Raw genomic sequence first — 6,648 nt, forward strand, 5'->3', positions numbered from 1 at the left:
TCACAATTTTAAAGAGACACCGTCATCCTGGGACATATGATGCACGCGTGCATGCTGTTTAGCTGTTCTAGAAAGAGGCAAATCCCATTTTTATGGCTCCAGTTTTTAAATCCCAGGAAGACTTTACAGAAGGAGACTGACAAGAGGGACAGGTGGATATTGGCTCCAACTTGGTGACAAGTTTTCAACCTCAGCTGCATTCTTACAACAGGGGAGTGAAGAGCAGCTGGCAGCCTGGGAGCCTCTGTTCTACAGATGGAATTCTTGCGGCAGAGAGAAGAATGTTCTCTTTGGCTCCCCATGCTTTATGAACAAAGAGCACAACTTAAAAAGAGATTGAACCTACTGTTTGATCTAAATGGTGCTTTGTTCTGCCTTCTCTCTCTCCCATCTTGTGTATTATAGTCTTAGTGATTTGTGTTTAGAAAAGAATATTAAGTTTCCCCATTTATCATTAGTCAATGATTTCTCTGAATGCAGTATGTTCTTCTAAAGACCCACCCGTCAAATTTGTGAGGTTTGGGGCAAGAATATAAATAAGGCCCACCCATCATATATCTAAATACTCATCAGTTATAAATCAAATTAACAAACTGTTAAACAGGAGGTGTTCCTTCCGCTAACCTGGACTTTCCTACCAGAGTAGGGACATGTAAAGGAAATCAGCCCCCTTCTTCTCCCATCACTGGCTCTGTTCCATGTAGCCGAGGGCTTCATGTGCACATGGTACGGATGCCCCAAATCACATGTCTAGGCTTCATCCACACCTCCTTGCCGAGAGCTGCCCCTTGGTCACCTTAGGCCTAGAAACTCTGGAAGCAGATTGAGGACTATTTGGGCTAGGAATTCTGTGGTCCTAGAATTCAGAAAGTGGTCCAGAGGGTAAGCTTAGGCTCTGAGGGGGCACATCCCTTCACCTGCAGTAGTGGGAGGGTAGGTCTGGAAAAGAGCCAGAGAGGGGCCCTCATCAGCATGAAGCTCGGGACAAGGGCCGTTTTCCCTGGGTCTAAGGACAATACTTTTCTTTGAAACCTCAAAGTCTATAATATTGTTCCCTCTATGTCCAGACGGGGAGGAAGACATTGTGGCTAACTTCTAAGTTCTCCATTTAATTAAGAATGGTTAAAGCCGGTCATTATTTAGCTAGTGTTTAGGGCCCATCTGCTCTCAAACTGGGAACGATTTCAGTAGAGACAAGGCAGACTCTTTACTGCTGCACATAAGATATGAAACCCGGTGGTTCAACATGGAGATCATTCCTCCAGTGCATTTCTATAGTCTTCAGAAGGGTGACAGCAAATGTGGACCGTCCTCCTCATAGCTAGTTATATTTGACAGGACTTTGGTCTGAAAGGTAAGTGGCATCCATTATTCTAATCCTATAAATAAGGAAACCTGGAAAAGCCTTTCACTTTATGGTTACTTCAAATACACAATAAACTAGGAAAGCAGCCAGTAGTAGATGCAAGAGTTCTACCGGTGCTTAGAAATCAGTGAAATACAGATTGAGACAGAACACGGAACCAAAAAGATCTGAATGACATTGCCTCTCGGTATATCTAATAGAAATTTAAAAGGAAGAGCAGAGGAAGGAATCCCCATTTGCATTATTCAGAGAATCACCCATAAATTAGTGGTGTGATGTAGGTGAAAAACCCCGCATAGTGTTAGTAGGAAGGCTAATGTTACATAGATTTTTACTGTAAGGTCCAGGGAGATCCAGCCAAGTGGAAAAATAGCTGAGTTATGGTGGAAACCAGTCACCTTGTTAAAACTGAACAACCAGGTGTTTAGGCAAAGAATAGTATGAGAGACTTGTTTCTTTCCTGCTGAACACAATCACCCACTGTGAGCACAGAGAAAAGGAATCTTTGTGACAAGCACAGAGGATGATAAAAATTGGTGGATTTGAATATTTAAAAACTAACCTATGTCACAAGTCCATTCTGGGTTTCACGATATAGTCAAGGAGAGCTACATTTTGAGCTACAATTATGCTACATTCCTTAGAACAAACTTAGTTGAGGTGTTTGTTTCAGTACGGAGTCTATAGCAAGTCAGACTAGGATAAGTCTGCATAGATGGAGGATATATTCGCTTTTCCTATATAATTATTTTCCCCTAAATAAGAGTGAATTAAACTAAAAAGAGTGGATACAGATCACTCTCATTCCCAAATAAAAACCTTCGTGAATGTTGTGACAGTGAATAAGAGAGGTTCAGAATAAAAGATCATAGATTTTGACTTTAAAAGAATAGTATTTACCAAAATACTAATAAAATTTGATCTGAAAAATATAAAGAGTATTTACATTCGTAAAAATGAAATAAATACTCATGAGTGGCTTCTTGTTGCTCTGGGAATAAAAACCCTGCATGACCAGGCCCCTCCCTGCCTATCCAGCCTCATCTTCCAAATGTCTCTGCTCTGCGCTGAGCTGATCACATTGTTACCTAACCTTCTCTTTGTCCCTCCAACACCACGCCTTTCTCTCTCACTCACAATTTCTGATTTGCTTCCTTCTCTTACCTAAACCCTTCTCTTTCCAGTCTCAACTTCAGTGTTATTTTCCCAGGGACCTTTCTCCGTTTACCAGTCTGGTTAGGGCTTCTATTGGACACTTCAATGAAACACCGTAGCTTTCTTTCTGTGCTGAAATAAAATTTTCTATCATAGAATGATCCTGACCTTTTCCCTCTCAACTGCTAAAGAGTGTGCTGGTTTGTTTGTTCCACTCTCACACCTTGTAGGGGGATTTTGAGATACTGTGGGGGGAAAGTGGAAGTGGGGAAGACACCAGGGAGGTGAGAAATGGGGAACAAAGCAGAAATAAAGGACTGATGTGGCCTCAGGCTGGGGGCTGAGATATTTTGTGGTTTCAAGGAGTGAGGCAAGTGACGAGGAGAGGGAAATTGTGGATGTGTTGCTGAATATAAGTATTTCTTCCCTGGAGTTACCTGTTAGTTCCTGGACTACGTTCTTTGCAACAAGGCTGAGACTGGATCACACGTGTCCTGGTGTGAGCAACATTTCTTGCTGTGTACAGTTGTGTAACTGTTTTATGCTTTTCTCTTCCTCTCTACCCCCAAGACCACAGGGCAGGGCTCATGTCCATGTTCTTCAGAGCTAAATCCCCAGTGCCTAGGATAGGGTCTGCCCCATGGTAAACACTCAGTAAGTGATAACCGAATGGACAAATGAATACATGAACGTGTCGATCCATTCTGTTTTAGATTTCTAATCTCTAAATTTCACCCTTAGCCTCAGTGACAAAATTATGCTCTCCTCAGCCAAAGTTCTCTAGAAGATATTCTGAGCTGGTTTCCAAACGCCTGTCCTTAGAAACTTTGAAAATAGCTATTTTTTCCTCACCACATTTCTATGACATTAAAAGGTGCAGGGATTGAATATTAATATGATTCTTGTAATTGAAATGAAACTCACCCAATCCTCATATTCTTTTCAAAGCATTAAAATATTTGCTGAAAGAGTCCTATCTTGGTGCACTTGTTAGCTAAGAGTTTCTCTCTATTGAAGAACAAGATAAAGCCGGTGAATGTACCTAATGCTGTCACTTACTGAGAACTTACTGTAGGCTCAGCAGTGTCGTATTGCTATACACAGGCTACATCATTTGAACACATAAACAATATTTTGAGGTAGGTGTTAGTTCCTGATTTTTACCAATGAGGAAACTAAGTTTGAGTGGCTTGCCCAGGCCTCCTAAGTTAGAAAATAGTGGAGCTGGGGTTCAAAGTTTAATGCTGCTGAGCGGCAACATTCATTTTTTAATTTTGAGAAACAAGCTACCTAACTGATTAAGAGTTTAGTTAACTTGTAATTATAACAGCAAATCGGAGTTCACAGTCTCGCTCTGCTTCTCTTTCCCAGAGATCACCTCCCTCATCCTGCCTCCAATCCACACTGTCAATTCTGGAACTTCCCTACTATTTACTACATGGCTAGATAAAGTCAATGCATAGTTAAGGTACTTCCCAAGGTGTCTTATGTTAGTTGAGTAACTTGACAGAAGTCCAAAGCAGCGCAAAAAATCCACTTTCAGCAAGGAATTTCTGGTTGTCAATTTAGTATACTAACTAGTCCTCTGGCTTCTGCAATTTCATCCTCTGTGTTACTAGTTCTCTGTGTTTATCTAGATCATCTAGAAATTTTTCTCCCCATTGAAAGGATCACCCTATCCTCTTTTTAAAGACTTATGGAACAAAATATATATATCGAGGCAGCCAAAAATTGGCCCTAGGAAAAGAATTGTTTATTGTTGTATGTACACATACACACACACCACACACACAGTCAATTCTTGTTATTTGTGGTAGCTGTGGTCAATAAAACTCTGAGTTACTGAATACTGAACCTAAGGGAAATGTACGGCCAGGTTCCTGTGAGCCTCTGGTCACATTCTCATCAACCAATCAATACAGAACTCTGTTTTATGTGTGTTTCTGTTTAAAGATGCTTTATTTAATATGAAATTGACTTATTAACTTTGAACAATTTACCTTCACCCAGTAGTCAAGTGTTTGATTTCTTTTCACACTGGTTTTCTTTTGACACGCACAATGAAACAAATGTTAAGAAATCTCAGACAAGCGAGTGTTAATGCTTGGGATAGAAAAGGCAAGCAGATGACTAGGGGAAGTGTGCTGGTAGCATGAGTGGCCTGGGGATTTGGAGGAAAGAGGCCTGAGTAGGAATTTTTCACATGAATGATCCCATTTTCCATATTTGACCCTCACCATCACTCAATGGATTAGCTAGGAAATAGATTATCTCTTTTTAAAAAGGTTTATTTGAAAACAACACAAAACTGTGGCCCAGATAGGGTTAAGTAACTTACTAAGACAAAATGGCTCAGTAGGCTAGGCCAAGAACAGGAAACACTAGATTTTCCCCATAATTATTGTGTGGGTAAGGGTAGACCACTCTGCTATCTGTGGTTCGTTTCCTTTTCCTCCTTGTGGTGTAAAAGAGTCTGAGAGACATACATTGAAAAGTTCTAGAAATCCCTTAAAAAAAACTTTGCATAAAATATTAGTAACTTAGCTTTCTAGTCCTTTGGCTTAAGTCAAGACTCAGCTGGGGCTTATATTTCTTTCTGTCACCCGAGGTAAAAGCAATGAGAAAAGCAGGAGGTGACCTGGGAGAGAGTGATGTTGAGGGGGAGAGTCAGATGGAAGCAGGGCTGGAGTGTGCTCAGACACAGCCTCACCCTCGTCCAAGAATCTCTGTTCCTTCTGATGCTTGAACTCTCCTGGTAGTGTGATCAACCATTCCTGTTTGTCTGGGACTTGGTGGGGGGATTCCCAGGATATGGGGCTTTTAGCGCTGAAACCAAGGAAGTCCTGAGCAAATCAGGATGAGCCAGTCACCCTTCTCTCTCTCTCTCTTTCTCTCTCTTTTTACACAAGCTTGTTTTCAGTTTTCTCTCCATCTTTAGAAAAGATCACTGTTTCTTCATTAAGAACCGCATTCAATTGTTGACTTGCATTTAGGGGCCGTTGTATGAAAAACATGTATCTTAGATAACAGACTCATGCTCAGTAAGGTGAGATGCTCATAGTATAAGAGAGTGTCAAGAACAGAATATGTCCTAAGAAATAGCAGATCTTACTGTAGCTTAAGCTTACATGGGGTTATAAATTCATTGAGAGGAACAGCCATAGAACTGCGGGCATTGTTTAAATTATTTATCTTTTTACCATCCCCACTCCTTACTCCACAAGCGTGTATAATTAAATTCACATAATTTAAATCCCTCTACTGAAAGAGGCATCTGGATGTATAAGACTGATCTAGCAGTCAAAGACCTCAGGGAATGCGAAGAGCGGCTTGGAGGTGAGCAGTTGTTAAAAACAAGTGTGACACACGTAAGATAGGAAACTTCCAATCACAGTTTTGGCTGAAGCTCCAAAGCTGAGAACAAAACAGTACATGCCCAGTCACAACCATGCACCAAGGTAGGTACTGAATTGTCCCTTCAGGACATGCTATATGATGGAGGTCAATAAGCTAGGAGAAAAGATATTTGGCGAGAGCCTTGTGGTATGAGTAACCAGTTCTCCTGTGGGCGAAGGGAGCAGGTGTATTTGGGTTGTACACATTCACACTGTAATCTACATGAGAGGGGCTTCCAGGAGCCCACCTGGAAACTTGACTCATGTCCCCTGGAATTGAGGATGCATGTGTGCTGATACTGACACACAGCTGAGAAGACTAAAAGGAAGAACCATGTACTTTCACTGACTGCAAGGAAAGGATGCATGAGTTTTCCTTTGAAGCAAGTGAAACCATTCGGATTGGGGACAGGGGAAAGGGGAACAGACTCAGCCTGGAGCCAACTTAAAAGTCATCTTGCCAAGAGGACTAGCTGGAGGGTCATGGAACCCCAACAGAGAGAGTCTGGAGTATACTGCCAAATACTCAGGGGATTAGAGTCGGGGTTATTAGTGACCAGCAGAGAAAAAGGCCCCTTCCTTTTAAAAATGTAGACTTCTGAGAAAACTTCAAAACCACTCTGCTAGAGAAAGTTCCAGCTCGAATCAACTGCCAAGCTCAGAGTGTTCCAACGTCAGATCACAATGGCACCAGCCATCATAACCATCACTGTGGGCTTACCCATAATACCC

This window comes from Pseudorca crassidens, chromosome 4 (genome assembly GCF_039906515.1).
Source record: "Pseudorca crassidens isolate mPseCra1 chromosome 4, mPseCra1.hap1, whole genome shotgun sequence".
NCBI lineage: Eukaryota > Metazoa > Chordata > Mammalia > Artiodactyla > Delphinidae > Pseudorca > Pseudorca crassidens.